Source organism: Prionailurus bengalensis, chromosome F2 (assembly GCF_016509475.1).
Source record: "Prionailurus bengalensis isolate Pbe53 chromosome F2, Fcat_Pben_1.1_paternal_pri, whole genome shotgun sequence".
In the NCBI taxonomy this organism is placed as follows: Eukaryota; Metazoa; Chordata; class Mammalia; order Carnivora; family Felidae; genus Prionailurus; species Prionailurus bengalensis.
This window is the reverse complement of record NC_057353.1, coordinates 27970794-27990125: the sequence shown is the minus strand read 5'-3', so window position 1 is coordinate 27990125 and position 19332 is coordinate 27970794. Positions and strand designations below refer to the sequence as shown.

Here is a 19332-nt window from a genome sequence, read left to right as displayed (position 1 = left end):
TTATTGTATAAGATCATCTATTGCTCTCTATAGAAACTCCTGTCTTGCAGAAAACTGAAGATACATTTAAGTAAGATTAGACTGCTTTTACTGCCTGTTCTAGCAGATCAATATGAAGATCGATAAAAAAGAGAGTATCTGAGCTAATAACTAGAATGATTGTTATGCATTATTATTTTTTAACCAAAGAGAAGATGCCTCTGCTGTTGCATCTGACACTTTAATTTAGCTTCTTTCAGTAACTGTATTTGAAAGCAAGCATTTTTCTTTCTCCATTAGCAACATTTTACTCCGGCTTTGACTGCAAGCTTTTAAGTATTCCTTCTGACTATTTTTACAAGCTCAAGTGATTTCAGCTCGCCTGTCACTGCTCACAGGAATCCTGCACTTTGGGGTCAATACAAGAGGGATTTCATCATATCCTGAAATGCATTGGCCTGTGGGTTTTAGTGACAGACAAGATTTATTACTTGGTGAATATAATTCTCTCGCTTATGAGTAAGTACAATGGTCATATTTTTTGAATAAAAAAATTGAGGATGCATCATCCAGCATATGTTCTGACAATAAGATGGAATATATAATATCAACTCTGTCAATATAATTTATGGCACATTATCAGCCTTTGTGTGAGAGCAGCGTGGAAAATTCAAAGGGCAATTCTTGATTTCCTTGCTTGCTTTGTGTGATATGAAAATAGAATAAAAGGGAATAAATGGCCATCCTAAAATTTGGGCTCTATGATCATCCCAATCTCTCTTCGCTCATCTTGCTCTTCTATCTTGCTTTTTTTCCCCCACACTTACTGAGAATATTTTATGAGGCAGAAACACTACTAAGCACTGATGGGATAGAGATTAATATTATACTACTTTGACTTAACAGGAATGCATAGTCTATTTGTGGAAAGGGATACAACAAATATAAATATGTTGTTCCATGAAGAACACAACAGAGGGAATACAAGGTCAAGTGGAATTTGACATACTTAGGTTAAATTGGCTTAAATATTAATGGAGTGAAGGACTCATATAAGCTTCAGAGGTAGATCAGCAACTTCAGGCACAGCCGAATACAAGAACTCTGCATGATGTCATTCACAGTTGCATCTCTCAGTTATTCTTTCCTTTATACCAGCTCCATCCTTAGGTATATACCTTACCTATGTAATAAGTCTATCAGAGATGGGGATTTTATGGCTCATAATTCCAGAAAAAAGTCCTAGCCTTTATATTGATTGCCTTAATTGAATTACACATCCAGTCTTACAGTCTTCTATCAGTCAGCATGGTGGGGTGGGGGTGAGAAAAGCTCTGATTGGCCACATCTAGTTCTTGTGACAATTCCTGGGACTAGAAAGAGGGATTGGATTGGCCCACTAGAGTCACATGAATTGTGGGTGAGAACAAATGGTTGCCCAAAGGAAAATCAGATGTTATTATTGGTAGAAGGTGGATTAGATAGTCGCTGGGCAAAAATAATAGCTGACTTTTTTAAAGTCTTTATAGAAGACAGAATGTTTTAGGCTAAAGAAATTTGCTGAAAGACAATGATGGAAGGATATACACAGAAGAAACTCAGCAAAGAAACAGGAAGAAAGTATATGCCAGGGGATAATATGGAGTCTGTTAAATACATTATATGGTCTTCTCTAGAGCCATTTGAATTCTAGACTCTTCTGGTAAGAATGTCCCTTATGTATAATGAACCACCAACAATTTTCCTACAGTGAAGATCATAAGTTCAGTTAAATTCAGATGTTAATTACAATAATCCATAATAATCCTAGAAAAGGATATGAGGGAGAAAGCACTTGTTGCTTCCTTCAGTATGATATTTGCATGCTTTTGATCTTGAAGGAGAATTTCAAACCAAAATCAATCCAATGAATACAAACCAAAGAAGGAGGACAACTTCAGTGCTTTTCTTCATTTTATCTATTCTCAAATAAGGAAGGCAATGGTAAATGTCATACAATAGAAAGAACTCAGGAGTTGGACCTAGAAAACCGAATTGGAATACTAGTCATGCTCCTTATTAGGCAAATGTATGATGTTGGAAGATTTGTTTACTCTTTCTGGGACTCCATTTTCTTGTTTTTAAAATGTAAATTATTATGTTTTACTAAAATTATTCAAAAAATAAACTGTACATATAAAAGTTTTTTGTAAACATTAAAGTGGTATTATTATGGCCTAGTATATGTGAACTTACAGATATATTTAATTTTATCATTCCTTGTATTAACAATGAATATAATACATATTTTTGGCTTTCCATGATTTCCTCTAAAATTGGAGTTCAACGTAATGGCATATCGCAAGTAAAATATTCTTAAATATATATTCAAATGTGTTCAGCCAGTTCTGGACCACCAATTTTATACATAAAATTTAGGATTCAGTTTTTTTTAAGTTTTTACTTACTTATTTTGAGAGAGAGAGAATGAGTAAGCGACAGAGAGAGAGGGATAGAGATAATCCCAAGCAGACTCTGTGACATCAGCACAGAGCCCTGCGTGGGGCTCGAACTCACAAACTGTGAGATCATGACCTGAGCTGAAACCGAGAGTCAGAGGCTCACCCTACTGAGCCACCCAGGCACCCCTAGGAGTCAGTTTTTATAACAGTAATATTGGAAGATACAACTTGACAAAAATATAAGGTACAAATCAGATAATAAGAACAACTCACAGGATATATGGTAAATGGAGTTTTCTAACATAGAGGTGTTTTTTTTTTTTCTAACTATGATTCAGGGAATTAGTGACAAGATGGAGAATTTTGACAAAGAATTAGATTCTATAAACAAAATAAATAAATAGAAATTATAGAATTAAGAAAGCCCAATAATTGAAATTAACCCCTCAGCGGATGAGTTTAATAGGAGATAGGCACAGATAAAGAGAATTAGTAACTAATGGAAAGTACAGAAAAGAGCTTAACAGACATGTGGAATACATAAAAAGATTTGATATAGGTACACTTGGAGGTACAAAGTACCTCCAGAGAATCACAGAAAATCCATATTTGAAGGGATAATGTCTGAGATATTTTTCCAAACTGCCGAAAGACATGAAACTAAGATGTTAAAAACTATATAGGCACAGCTCGGAGATATCGCATGTTCAGTTCCAGACCACTTCAATAAAGCAAATATTGCAATGAAGCAATTCAAATGATTATTTTTGGGTTTCCTAGCACATATAAAAGTTATGGTTAGATATACCGTAGTCTATCAAGTGTGCAAAAACAATATACATACCTAATTACTTAGTTACAATACTTCATTGCTAAAAAGTGCTGTCCATCTAAGCTTTCAGTGAGTCATAATCTGTTTGCTAATGGAAGGTCTTGCCTTGATGGTGTTGGCTGCTGACTGATCAGGGTTGCTGAAGGTTGGGGTGTCTGTGGCAATTTCTTAAAATACTACTACAATAAAGTTTGCTGCGTCAATTGACTCTTCCTTTCACAAACCATTTCTCTGTAGCATGTGATGGTGTTTGATAGATTTTTAACCACAGTTGAACTTCTCTGAAACTTGGACTCAATCCTCTCAAAACCTGCCACTGCTTTATCAACTGAATTTATGCAATATTCTAAATCCTTTATTGTCATTTTAACAATCTTCAGAGCATCTTTACCAGATGTAGTTTCCATCTCAAGAAGCTAATTTCTTTGCTCATCTGTTAAAAAAAACTCATCTGTTAAAGTTTTAACATGAGATTGCGGCAATTCAGTTACATCTTCAGGCTCCACTTCCAATTCTAGTTGTCTTGCTGTTTCTACCATACCTACAGTTACTTCCTCCATTGAAGCCTTGAACCGCTCAAAGCCACACACAAGGGTTGTAATCAAGTCTTTTCAAACTCCTGTTAATGTTGATATTGACCTTTTTCAATGAATCATAGATGTTCTTAATGGCATCTAGAATGGTGAATCCTTTCCAGAAAATTTTCAATTTGCCTTGCCTATATCCATCAGAGGAATTATTAGATATGGCAACTATATCTTAGAAAATGTATTTATTAAGTAATAAGATTTGAAAGTTGGAATTACTCCTTGCTCCATGGGCTACAGAATGTTTAGTTAGTAGGCATAAAAAACAACATTAATCTCATTGTACATTTCTATCAGGGGCTCTTGGATGACCAGTTGCATTGTCATAGAGCAGTCATATTTTGAAAGGAATATTTTTTCTGAGCAGTAAGTCTCAACAGTGGGCTTAAAGTATTCAATAAACCATGCTGTAAACAGATATGCTGTCATGTAGGCTTTGTTGTTCCATCTATAAAGCACAGGCAGAGTAGATTTAGCATAATTCTTAAGAGCTTTAGGATTTTCAGAATGGTAAATGAGCAGAGGCTTTGACTTAAAGTCATCAGTTGCATTAGCCCCTAAAAAGAAAGTCAGCCTGTCCTTTGAAGCTTTGAAGCCAAGCACTGACTTCTTCTTTCCAGTTGTGAGAGTCCTAGATGGCATTTTCTTCCAGTAGAAGTCTGTTTCATTTCCACTGAGAATCTGTTGTTTAGTGTAACTCCTTTAATTAATTCTCTTAGCTAGATCTTCTGAATAACTTGCAGCCTCTATGTCAGTAGGTGCTGCTTCGCCTTGCACTTTGATGTTATGGAGATGATTTCTTTCTTTAGACCTCATGAACCAGCCTCGGGAGCTTCAAACTTTTCTTCTGCAGTTTCCTCACCTCTCTCAGCCTCAGGAAACTGTTTTATTGAGTAGATCCAGCTATGGAAGGTCTTAACTTCTCATTTAGCTTTTTCAGAACTGTCCAATAAAATTTTCCGCCACGATGGAAATTTTCCATATGTATGTTAAACAATAAGATAGACAAACAACATGTGGCTCTTGAGCTCTTGAAATATAGCTAGCATGACTAAGCAATTGAATTTGCAATTTGTTTTTTATTTTAAATTTCATTTAAATTAAAAAATTTTTTTTCAACGTTTATTTATTTTTGGGACAGAGAGAGACAGAGCATGAACGGGGGAGGGGCAGAGAGAGAGGGAGACACAGAATCAGAAACAGGCTCCAGGCTCTGAGCCATCAGCCCAGAGCCTGACGCGGGGCTCGAACTCCCGGACCGCGAGATTGTGACCTGGCTGAAGTCGGACGCTTAACCGACTGCGCCACCCAGGCGCCCCAAAATTTCATTTAAATTAGAATTTAAGTAGCTACCACATTGGCTAGAGGCTACCGTACAGGACAAATTTAGTTGCTTCCTTGTGCTCAGCTTAATCTTCCATCCCTACATTTTCTATGGACGGGGAAATGTAAGCTTAGGCCTAAATCTTGATGGATTCAAACTCAACAACTTCAACTAGCATATTTCCTAGTTGTTGCAGTTTGCATATTACATTATATCTCGAACTACTTTAACATCTGATTGATAATGATTATTATCATTAGTGATAATAAGATTGATCTCAGGATGAGAATGATGACAGTCTGATCCCTCCATTTCACTGTTCTACTTTCCCCTTGAGTCTAGAGTCTAGAAAGCAATCCATGGGGTAGCTATAGTGGAACTAAACAGATGTCTGGGTCTTCTTTAACCTTACCTCCTGATTTTTTTTTAGACCAGTTGATAAATCTTGCATATGCTCATTTCTTTAGGGGTTACAGAATGATGGTTTTCTGGCTCTACCATTCCTTCCATGAATTGGCTTTTTCTTTTCTTTTCTTTTCTTTTCTTTTCTTTTCTTTTCTTTTCTTTTCTTTTCTTTTCTTTTCTTTTCTTTTCTTTCTTCCTTTAGTTTTTAGAAAGAAGAGATTTTCTGATTAACTGAGACTATTTGGCCACCCCAGAATGCCTACATGAATGGAAGGTAGAAACTTTTTTTTTCGCCCCTACTTATCAATCTTTAAAGTAAGGTGTTGTAACAGCCACTTCATGTCCTAAAATAGGGGTTTATGGCTCTTCCTTTCATGAGTATCATTTAAAAATCATGTTTTTAAAATTAAGTTACAAAGTTTTCAACTCACTACAATCACTTTTTAATCCAATCGTTATGATGTAGGCCCATGGATTCCCATTCATACTGGTCTCTAATTCTTTATTTTATTTTAATTTTTTAATTTAAGTATAGTTACACACAATATTACAATATCACTGACTATATTCTCTGTGCTATGCTTTTTATTCCTGTGACTTAATTCTTACCATAACAAGAGGCCTATATCTCAAATACCATGTGACTTCATTCATATGTAGAATTTAAAAAACAAAGCAAATGAATAAACAAGCGAACAAAAGCAAAACCAGACATATAAACACAGAAGACAAACTGATGAGCACCAGAGGGAGGGGGGGTAGAGGATGGACAAAGTGGGTGAAGGGGGTCTGATGCTATCTTTTAAAATGGGATGTGGATTTTGTTATACAGACTTCCTCCTAGGGAGGTACCTCATAGTTTTACATAGATCATACCTTCAAAGCAGTTGAGATGCAATATCATGCCATCTTTAACATATATCTTTTGTGGAGATCCAATATCACACCTCCTCCAGCAATATATCTCTCATTCTGGGCATCTGGGCCAGGCACAACGTTTAGCTGAAAGCCAGACTCACTTAAACCTGGATGATTCTTTTACATACTTTAAAGAGCATATATATGGGAAATGGACACCCATGTTTACTTTTTTAGGGCCATAGCTTTTCCAATGCACCAAATACTTATATGACTTACAACAAATAATCCCAAATGGTCCATACTGTATACCCTTCTGTATCCACTAGTACTTCATGTGGATAGAGCATGGCATCCATATTTGCAGGGCAGAGGAGACAAGAGAAGTATATGGTATATCTTGAGGCATAAATTAAGGAGCTATAATCTGTAAAGTGAATCTAGATTCATAGAAAGGTCCCAATGTGGGATGGTATAATTTAATGCTGGGTTGAACAGGTATAGGATGCACACATTTACTTATTCTCTAGTATGTTCACATACAACCATAAAGACTATAGTTTGTCATCTTATGGTCCATGTTGAGCCCTTCTGGATTTCAGAACACATTTAGCTTGTTGGAAATAAATTTTCTCTGCCAATCTGGCAATATGGAGAGATAAAGGCTAGGAAATGTTTGGGGAGTTTATATGGTGCAGGGTAGACTGGGTTTCACTCTGGGGAAATCTTACATGCTTTGATCCTTACACATGATAATAATGGTTTCTAATATTTCTGAATCACCTTATAGTTAACAAAGCACATCATACATAGTACATGACTTGCTCTTCACAAAAATTCAGTGAATTAGATTTTATTATATCCTGATTTTCAATGAGGAAACTGAGGTTTATAGGAATAATTTGTTCATATTTCTCCATCCAGAAAGTGGTTGAGTTTGGATTTAAACCAAGTCCATCTAACAAATTAGTCATTAGTTCATTTAATAGCAATTTATTAAACACTATTTGTCAAGCCTTCTGTTAGGCACTGGGGAGACAGTGCTGCACAAGATGAATACATACTTTTCTTTTTTTACTTTAGACTTTCTAAAGAAAAGTTTTAGGTTCATGGCAAAATTGAGGGAAAGGTACAAAGATTTTCCACATACTCCCTGTCCCCACCAATGCATAGCCTCCCCCATTATCAACCTCCCCCACAAGAGAGGTAGTTTTGTCACAGTTGATAAACTTACACTAATGCATCATTGTCACTCAAAGTCTGTGGTTTATGTTAGGGTTCACTCTTGGTGTTATACATTCCATGGGTTTGGACAAATGTATAATGGCATGTATCTATCACTATGGTATCACAGAGTATTTTCATGGTCCTAAAAATCCTCTCTTTTCTGCCTCTTCATCCCTCCCTCCAGCCCCTGACAACCACTGATCTTTTACTGTCCATAGTTTTGCCTTTTCCAAAATGTCAAATAGTTGGAATCATACAGTATTTAGTCTTTTCAGATTGGCTTCTTTCGCTTGCTAATATGCATTGAAGCTTCTTCCATGTCTTCGAATGTCTTGATGGCTCATTTCTTTTTGTGCATGTGGGCTGAATAATATTCCGTTGTCTAGATGTACCACAACTTACCCAAAGAAGGTAGGAAAATCTATTTTTCAATAAGTCAGACATCAAGAAAATTTTTGAAAAGATCTTTTCATCTTGCACTATCAGTGATATTTCATTTCTGAAATATTAATGAGTCTGAGAAAAGACTGTAAAACTTTTGTGGGCCAGTAAACATTTTGGCCAAGGAGAAGAATTTTAACAGCATTTTTATGGTTCTCTGAATCATTTCTGAGCCTTACCAGAAGTCTTCAAAATTGTGGTAACTTACAGAAAACAAAATTTTTACAAAGATCTCTTGTAGCTGTATATATTAACATTTTCTTTTTCAAATCACACAACGACCTCTAAAGAGACTAAGCTTTGTTTCTTTCTGTTTTCAAAATTCTGAGAAGATGATGCAATTAAGTGAAATTCAAATGCACAGTGATTTTATTTCATCTAAATTGTTACCTGGCTTCTAAACCTCTCTAGCCTAGAGTCTATTATTTCCAAAGCCTGTTCTACTTTTAAGCAAATGTGATGGTGGTAATTCATTAGGACGGTTTTATTTTAGGTACCTGTTCTCACTGTTAAGCCATTTTCTTAATAGCTAATTAGATGTCATGGAAAGTATTAATAAAATAAAGATTTCATTTCTGTAAGGGTGTTGACATATCAGTTGCTCCCTCTGTTGAGTCATCAAGGTATGGATGTAAATATGTAAGAGGCTTAAAGAGTACAATGACTCTTGCCTTGTTATAATGTGACCATATGTGGCCAATTATATTTCCTCTGTTTTTAATAATGTGGTTGTTTATTTACTAGTCCACATTTTTCTCTGATCATTAATTTTTATAGGCTTTCATCTTTTGAATCACCCTCACGTGGTATGTTAACAGCAGCGCTTGCTTGCCACCACATATTTTAAGCTTCTAAACAGAACACGAAATTGTGTTGTTCCCATGGAAACCTCAAACATTGCAGAACCACAGCTTTGAATCTGCAACTCCTATTGTATGTAGGTAGGTTCATGCCCTGTAACAGTGTACTCTAATCGCCGATGCCCCTAACATGAAGATACAGTTAACCTGGATGCCATTAGGGTTAATTGTTTATCTTATTTTTATTTTTGATTTATTCCTTGGATTGTTTCTGTTATGGTAGAAAAGAGCTAGACTAGTCCATCACAATTAACCAAAATACAGAGCCTTTATGAACATTAGCATCTGTTACGGAGAGGGGAGTAGCAGCTACTGGGGCTATTTCTATAATATTTACACATTCATTCATTCATTCATTCTTTCATTCAGTTATTATTTGTTAACCGTATTGAAAGGTGCACTATTTTGGGGCTGGGAGTTACAGCCATGAGCAAGACAAAATCTCTGACTTCATGATGCTTACATTCTAGTGAGATACAAGTATGAAGTTTAAAAAGAAAAAATATATATGCATATACACATACACATATATGTATGTATGTGGTAGCGGGTTGCTATTTTAATTAAGGTCAGCAGAGGATGCTTCTTTGTAGTAGAGGCATTAGAGCAGAGATTTAATTGAAGTAAGTGAGTGTGTCAGGCAAATACCTGAGTGAAATTCATTCTAGGAAGAGGAAATGCAATGCAAATGCTCTGAAGTGGGAACAAGCTTGATACGCATACCCTTGACGTATAGCAAGAGTGCCAGACTCCTAGCACCTAATAAGCAAGCAGGGGAGTTAAGTGATGTGAAAGTAGAGATAAGAAAACAGATGGGGATTGGGGAAGACAACATGCAATGTCTCATAACCCACACTAAGGACGTTGAATTTTGAGTATGAAGGGCTTTGAGCATAAAGTAATGGGATCCAATTTACAGTTTCAAAAAGATTGATCTATTTGTGGTGAGGATAATTAATTGTATCAAGGCTACAGCAGAGGCCGAGATACCAGTTCAGATGCTATTGCAATCATTTAGGTGAGAGAAGACAGCATAGAGGTGTGTTGAATTTAGTATCTAATCTGAAAGACAGAACTTACTGATGTTTTGGACACAGATTGTGTACAAATGGAGTCAAAAGTGACTAGTATTGTCCTGACTAAATAGATCAATGATAGTCCCATTTACTGAAACGTATAAAACTGAGGAAAGTGGTTTTGCAGGGAGTCAGGGAAAGGGAAGAGTTTTGATTGAAACATGTTAAGTCAGAGTTGTCCACTAAGACATCCAGATGCAGATTTTTGGTGGTTTGATATCCAAGTCTAGAATTCAGAGGGATATAAGCTATGATTCTGGGAGACACACATTTAAGACAATCATGTGTGTGAATAGCCAAAGCTAGAAATGATGATGTTGATGATTTCTAAAGATATCACCCTCCTTACACCTATGTTGACTTCAGATGTTTTAGTTCTTGATTGCCACAATAATGCTGCATTAAAGATGACCACAAAACCTCAGCGACACAGGACACTGAATTTATTGCTCACATATCTTTGGTCTGTTGGTGGTCGACCAGGCAGCTTTGCTGATCTTGACAAGGTTCATCGACATATCTGGGGATTGGCTGGCTGTCAGCTGCAGTAACTGTGGTGACTCAGCCTGCTCTGGGTGTCTTCCATCCTCCAGCACACTAGCTGGAGCTGTTCTCATGGTGAGAGCAAAAGCACAGGAGAAAGCAAGCCCCAAGAGCAAGCCTGTTATAAGTCTCAGCTTGTATCAGACTTTTGATTGAGTGTCAAGGAGCAGGGTATGCTACGTTGCCCACAGTGAGAAGGCACTACAAAAACAAAACAAAACAAAACAAAACAAAACAAAACAAAACAAAAACTATGGCAAAGGGTATGGATATCAGGGGAGATGCAGAATTTGGGCCATTTTTGCAATCTATCACACAGGCTGACTAAGCATTCTGAAGAGCCCATATAGAAGGCAGCCGTACATGAGGTGAAAACCATTGCATGAAATGTCTGCTTCCATTTCAACAACACCATCTTCACTTAGACTCAGTCTCCTTTTGAAAATACAAAAACACAATTTTGAAACTTTTGAGGTCCAGTGTGCAAATTCCAGCCCCATGTCTTGTATTTCTGGGATTACTTCAACTAAAAAAAAAAAAAAAACTATCATGATGTTTATTTTGTTAAGATAGACAAAATAATAAAAGACTAAAAATAATATCCAAAGTTTCTAATGCATAATAAGCACTTGACAAATTATAAATGCTCTGCTTGTTATTAGTAGAAAATTCACTATTTGTATTATGAAATATAACCATCAGTCAGTGTGATCTGTGGCCACAAGCATAAAATTATGCAACCACAATTGCATAAGATTGAATTCATAAGACTGAATCTCCAAAATTATTACTATTTAAAATAAAAACACCTTTTACCTCCACATGTAAAGTTACTCTACGGTAGTCATGATGGCTTGAGTATCCAGACTTTTCTTTTCTTTTTTTTTTCAAAAAGTTGAGCTTTTATATGTATATCTTCAAGTTTTTGTCACTGTTTTGATATAAAAAGGGATTGATTATACTTTTAAAGGTTGTCTGTCTTTTTTGCTTTAGCATAAATAAAATTGGCTCAAAATTCAGACTGCATTGTGGGAAAGCATGGAGTGATATTTCTGTTCTAATCTCCAGTACCCACACCAAGGTAAGACAGAACTGCTTAGATTGGAGAAATACGTGACTATACTGGCATTGAGGGTTTTTTTTTTAAGTTTATTTATTTATTTTGAGAGAGACAGTATGAGTCGGGGAGGGGCAGAGAGAGAGGGAGAGAGAGAATTCGAAGCAGGCTCCATGCTGTCAGCATAGAGACTGATGCAGGGCTCGAACCCACTAATTGAGATCATGACCTGAGCCCAAACCAAAAGGCAGAGGCTTAACGGACTGAGCCATCAACTGAGCCCCTGGCATCAAGTTTTGTTTTTTTTTAAATTTTTTTTTCAACGTTTTTAATTTATTTTTGGGACAGAGAGAGACAGAGCATGAACGGGGGAGGGGCAGAGAGAGAGGGAGACACAGAATCGGAAACAGGCTCCAGGCTCCGAGCCATCAGCCCAGAGCCTGACGCGGGGCTCGAACTCACGGACTGCGAGATCGTGACCTGGCTGAAGTCGGACGCTTTACCGACTGCGCCACCCAGGCGTCCCTGGCATCAAGTTTTAAGATGAAGATGATGTGTTTCATTACTTTTCTGATCAACATGCTAATACAGCATGGTCTAAAAATTGCTAACCCCCAACGGAATGGTTGACAAATGCCTGAATCAAAGGGCAATGTGGTTAAGCTGAATTTTGAAAAGAAGTATGATTAAGGAAGTACAGATTCCACATCCAGGTTACCTACTCTCGCCAGATAGGACTGTCCAGCTTGTCAGTTAGCTTTGGTTGTACAAACTTGTTACCATGAGTTCAAGAGTTTACAGAACCTTTTCCCTTCTTTCCTTTCAGACTGTGAGCTCTAGGAAAGCAGTAGATTTGTCTTTTTTGCTCACCCTTTGATCCTAAGTGCCTGTGTTTTTTATGGACCCAGGATCATTGGAAAGTCCTGAATCTATATTTGTTAACATATTTGTTCAATAAATGTTTACATGAAGGATTTTTCCCACATGCTTTGTCTAGTTTCTCTAGGGTTCATCTGGATTAAAATATTTGAGAAGTAAACAATACAATACAAGAATGGAAGAATTTTTTTGAATATTGCTTCATATTTTGGAAATAATTTTACACACTCTACCCTACGTGTCCATAATATGCTTACTGTGCTACTTTAGTATTAAGTACTTCAAGACTTCCCATCATTATTTTTTTTTTTTAATTTTTTTTTTCAACGTTTATTTATTTTTGGGACAGAGAGAGACAGAGCATGAACGGGGGAGGGGCAGAGAGAGAGGGAGACACAGAATCGGAAACAGGCTCCAGGCTCTGAGCCATCAGCCCAGAGCCCGACGCGGGGCTCGAACTCACAGACCGCGAGATCGTGACCTGGCTGAAGTCGGACGCTTAACCGACTGCGCCACCCAGGCGCCCCAAGACTTCCCATCATTATTAAGATAAAGACCTGACCCATAAAATGACCATAAATCTCTGCATGATCTGGCTCCCGGCAACTCCTGCCTCTTCATCTTACATCCTCCTTTCCATCTCTCTCTGCATTCCAGCCACAATGGCTGCCTTTTATTTCCTTGGATTGACAATGGTCCCTAAGAACTCACAGCCTTTCCCCTCGGCCTGGAATGGTACTGGGTCATGCCTTGTCATTTTTCAGATCCTAAACGGACCTTCCCAGACGAAATCAGTTCTCTAGTTAGCTACATTCATAGTGTTCAGCATTTTAATTCCTAGAAGTTATCACAATTTAAATCATTATATATTTATTTTTATATGATTGTTTATATCCATCTTCTACCATACTGTAAGCTCCATGAGAATATGGGCTTACTTATTTAGTTCACTTCCGCACTTCTAAGAATCAACACAGTGCCTGGTACAAGCTCGAAAAAAAAGCTCTGTCCTGTATAACAGCTTGCCATCAACATAATTTCTTTAACTTGAAAAATAATCAGGCAATTATAGAGCATTCTAAAGGGCTTGGTAGAAAGAAATACATTAGAAGAGACTCATGTGATTTGTAAGAATGCCTTCTTCCTACTTTCAGTACATTTCTTACTGGAATTTCAAACTCTTTTTCTCTTTTTTATCTTTCCCAAATCATCATTTTATCATTTAAAAAACAAACAAACAAGAAAAATTTGGCTTGAAGAATAATTAAGACAGAGATACTATATTTCTCTTCTTTTATCTACTTTCCAAATGAAAACCCCACGATATCCAGACTTGATTTATATATCTGGAACTATTTAGAACAGGGGGTTTGTTACAAAATCTGACCATTGACATCTCCTTTTTAAAATTTTTTTAATGTTTATTTATTTACGAGAGAGAGACACACATAGAGCAAGAGCAGGGGAGGGGCAGAGAGAAAGGGAGACACAGAATCTGAAGCAGGCTCCAGACTCTGAGCTGTCAGCACAGAGCCCAGTGTGAGGCTCGAAACCATGAACCGTGAGATCATGACCTGAGCTGAAGTCGGATGCTTAACCAACTGAGTCACCCAGGCACCCCCCCTTTTTTTGTTAATGAGAAAAATTCCTGCATCCCAGAATCAGCTGAAGTGCTTTTCATTATATCCTTAAAGATATCAGAAGATTTTTTAAATATAAAAACAATTATAGAAGACCTGGATTTTAACATGTCTTGGGTTCACTGATACTGCATCTGATCACTTTCCCCAAATTAAATCTTGGTAATGATTTATCTATAGGTCTGTTCTCTTAATGAACATTAAATTGATAGTCTCGTGTATTTTTTCGAATCGTACTGAAAAATAGTTCTATCAACTGATGAGATTAGCAATATCATTAGCTCATCGGGAATCAAATATTTCCAGGCTACATCCTTTATTCATTCCATTTTATATAGCCCTAATTCTTGCTATGATTTTTTTCCCCCTTCAGTGACCCTGACTCGAATGGTTGCTAATACTGTCCTCACAATGATAAACATGTAATTTTCCTGTGCAGCTCTCAGGTCTCTTCTCCAGCACTTTTCAAGCAACTAGAGAGGCTCCTATATATTAGTGCAAAAGTGACAGCACACTTCTACTCAAATTATGAGAGGAATGTGTTAATTGCCCAAACACAAGCCCACACATCAATGGATAGAAAGCTTCTGGACTAAAATAACACTTAGTAATCTTTCCTTGAGGTATATCTTCTTCCAGCTTCCTTTAAAACTGTCCATGAATCACAGAAGAAAATAAAACAAAATACCAAAACTTAATTCCGAGACAACCTGTTGCCAGGTTTGGAGGAATTTCCCTAATTATAATATAAAGCTGGTGGGTTGATTTGCTATATACTACTAGTGGTTACTTTGATTCATGTCATTAGAACCCTCTGTGGCCAAAGAAAATGGAAAAAAGCTTTCCCCCTAACTTCAACTCTCAATCCTTCAGCAGCAAAAACAACAAAAACGCCTTGAGCTTCTACATGTGCCAGACATATAAGTAGTGAGGATACAGTAATAAAGGTCATCATCATCATTGCATCTTCACTGAGATTACTGGCTGTCAGGGGAGCCTGTAGTTTTAAAGGAATATAAGAATAATGCCACAAATTAAAAAGTGCTACAGGGAATATCATGGCAATATCTAATTTACTGCACATAGATTATAAGATAAAGTAACACCTAATTTGAGATATAAAGAATGAGTAGTTGCATGGGACAAGATGAGAGGTAGATTATTTAAACAGAATTTGTGCTGAATGCCTGAGTGGCTCAGTCAGTTGAGCATTGAACTCTTGGTTTCATCTCAGGTCATGATCCCAGGGTTGTGGGATGGATTCCCATGTCAGGCTCCATGCTAAGCATGGAATCTGCTTTAGATTCTTTCTCTCTCTCCCTCTGCCTCTCTCCCCTGCTCATGTGCTCTCTATCTCTCTCTCAAAAAAAAATTTTTTTAAATAAACAGAATGTGTGGGGCACCTGGGTGCCTCAATCGGTTAAATATCTGACTTCAGCTCAGGTCATGATCTTTCATGGCTCCTGAGCATTAAGCTCTGTGCTAACATCTCAGAGCCTGGAGCCTACTTTGGATTCTGTCTCTGTTTTTCTCTGCCCCTCCCCTGCTTGCTCTCTCTCTTTCTCTTTCTCTCTCTCTCTCTCTCTCTCTCTCTCTCTCTCTCTCTCAGAAATAAACATTAAAAAAATCCAGGATGTGTGTTGATTTCATATTGAGATTTATCTTCAAATAGACTATACTAGAAGTCCAATAAATGGTTTCCTACATGTCACTAGAATCACACTTCTGCATATCATCTGAGATTAGATGTATCAATGGAACCAATAGGTTTGAAGGTCTGGAAAGAAAACCAAACATGGTGCTTTCAGATGCCTTTAAAGTTTCAGTAAGACTGGATTATGAAGGGTTAGGTAGAAAATTGTAGAATATGAAATTGAAGACATCAAGTATTATATTTTACAGGATCTTTAAATCTTGTTAAGGAATTGGGGCTTTATTGCATGGCAATGGAGAGACGATAGGGTGTTGAAAGCAGGCAAGTGGCAGTGTTAGGTTTGCCTTTTAGAATTATCAACATGGCTTTGGTGAAAAGAATATGCTTGAGAAGGACAAAAGAAGAGTAAGACTAAGCAGACAGAGGCAATTATAAACAATGATCTGAGGATGACATAATAGTGCCCTGGATGGTGAGAATGGAGAGATGTAAACAAGTGGATGCTTTATTTACTTAGGAGATGGATGAATGTGGGGATGAGAAAGAAGAAATGAAATATGGCTTATGTATCTGGATGTTTGATACGACTCACTGACACAGTGAAAAGATGAGAAAGAATGGGTAAAGATGAGCCTAGTTTTTGATATCTTAAGCTTGTGGTCCTACAAGAGGACATGAACAGCAGGTGGTTGAATAAACCATGCACATAAATATGTGAGTCATTGGTATAGGAAATCAGTGAGGTCTTGGAAATTGCTGAGACTACCCTGTAAAAACAGAGTGAAAGAAGAGAGAGTAGAATAAAATTTGAGGTACACTGATATTTATGGGATTTGCTGAGAAATAGAAGCTTGCAAAGGTGAGTGAGGAAGAGGGGCTGGTCTAGAAAAGAGAAAACAGCAGCATAGGCCACAGGTAAGAGAAAATTTGAGGAGGGATTGTGCATCCGTAAAGTTTAATCCATGATTTAAGGGATCTATTATCTGTCATTGATGAAGTGGTGGTCGTTTTTTGAAGGGGCCAAAATGTTTCTACCTAAATTGCTCTGTATCCATAAAAATAGAGGAAGTAGCTCAAAAATTGGGGATCAGGGTACTGTAGGTGGGAAATTATATGTTAGGGATTTAGAGTTCTAAAGTAAAATGCTTGAAGTTTGAGGTGTGATAGAAATACTGAGGTGAACATTAGCAAATAACCACACTACCCATTCAGTGACTTAAGGAAAAAAAAACACTTATAGGTGCTCTTATTTAAATAGGGATCTATTAAAATGTTCTCATTTGGACATTTATTCTAGTAGGTTTTTTTTAAAATTTAGCAGAGACATCCTTATTAGACATTTTGCGTCAAGATTGTCATTCTACTTTAATTGTGCAGGAATATGAAGTCTCATACTCATTTAGCGAAGACATTCCTTACCCCCTCAACAGTTTAGGAATGCAGATACATGAGCAGAGAACACTGTAATTTGCTGTGACATCCACTCTGTAGCACAGAAACACAAATCAGGAGTGCCTAATGCAAACGAGAGACAAATTCTGATTAAGGACGGCTTCCTGAAAAAGGTAGCACCTGACATCAGCCTTAAAGATGAGTAAAACTCATCCAGAGAGAGAGAGAGGTAAAAAGTATATCTTTGAATTCTAGAAAAAAAAATGTTGTCCCTGATTTCTAGTGCCTTTCCATTCTGTATTAGGCGAAGGTAACATAATCCTTACAAGTCAGGCTCCTTAATTTATACAACAGAAGGCCAATTTTGGCTCTTGGAAACACATCAATCCTTCTTTAATTGACAAATGAGACTATCTCCTCTCCAAGCCAGGAATTGATTGCAATGAAGCAGTTGCTAAAGTGTCTGAACGTTAATTTTTTGAGTCCAATGACTACATCATATATCCATCCCTCTAAACCAGATCTTCAGAAAGTGAGATATCTAGACCACGTTATCATAGCTTCCCTCAGAGAAGTTACCTCTTTGATAGTGTGTTAGCACTAAAAAATTTATTTGAACAAATGTATTATCTCTTGCAAGCCAGTTTCAGACACTATTTCACCACTTGATACTTCTTAAACAGGAACTCAACACCATTAGTTTTATTATTATTCCACTACCAGAAAAATGTAATATCCAAGTTAATTTTTACAATTTCTTCTGCTTTTAAGTACTTAATATCTACTCAGTCTTCAATTCTTGACAATTTCACTTTTCCCTCGCACTTGTCCCCACTCTCACTACTCTAGATTGGATCTTAATCTTTTTCTCCTAGTCTGTATACTGAAATAGTCTCTTCACTGGGCCCTTGCCAGGAGTCTAACTCATTCAAGTTCATCTTGCTTTCTACTACCGCAGTGATACGTTTAAAATCAAATTCAGACAATGCCATGATCTTCCTTAAAAGCTTTCAGTGGCTCCTTGCTATAGGATATAGTTCTAATTCATTACATGATAGAGTAATCACAGTCTGCAATCTCCCATTTTCAGTTTCCACAGACTCATCTGTAGCTTTCAGCTGCCCCCAAACTGATATTTATGGGGCAATATCCCTGATGAACTTACCTTCAACTGAGTCCTTCACTAGGGTATGCAGCAATGTTTACTGTGGAATTTAAACAAACGCACACACATGGACACATATGTGTGTGCACACACCGTCCACAGAAGCAAAATCTATGGGATTAGGCTCAGGCACAAGAATTTCTTAAAATTTTCGCCATTTCACAGAACTGGTTTCTTAACCATTGTGCTAGTTACAGTGTGCTGATTCAAGGTCCTGGCCCACACCTGGCTCATTCATCATACTTCTAAGTTATGGCATTTTTTCCCTCTTATCCTGGAATGCTATTCTTTACACCACTCTCTTTCTTCTTTTGACAACTCTTCAAGCATCTCTTCTTTATCCCTATTCCCCCGTTGTTAGGTGCCCCTTTCCATATGCTCTCAAAGCATTCCAGTTAGTCCTATATTATCATTTCTGCCACTGGATTACTGTGATTAAAGTGATCAGTCTTACCTATTAGATTGTAAATTCTGCCAATGCAGGGATTGTGGGTTTGTTTTGTTTTACTATTTTTAAAAATGATCTAAATTTAAAGGTGATTCTCTTCAAAGTGAATAATTCAAAGGGAAAATTTTTTCCAATGGATTAATTGGAATTTACAAGAATGTGAATATTTCTTGTCACTAATTAAGTTTTCACTTTTGCAGATGTATATATCACTATTATGTGCTATTATTATACATACATATATACTTGTTATACAGTTATATGGTCATATTTGTATATATATATATATATATATATATATATATTTTTTTGGATCTGTATATGGTTGTATGACTATATGTGTGTGTGTGTGTATACTGTCACCTGTATACATATACCACATACACAGACACACACACACACACTCAGTTGCTAAGATGCTGAGTGCTTTTTATGTACCAGGCATTGTGATAAATACATTGCACTATTATTTCACATTAATGTTTTAACAATTTTATTAGAGTGATATGCTATTAACCACGATT

General features: G+C 36.9%; 1 pseudogene; it reads right to left on the bottom strand.

Annotated features, from left to right (window-relative positions):
• Positions 1-2634: 2634 nt before the first annotated feature.
• On the bottom strand, positions 2635-10647 carry LOC122495975 (annotated as a pseudogene).
• Between the last annotated feature and the right edge of the window lie 8685 nt (positions 10648-19332).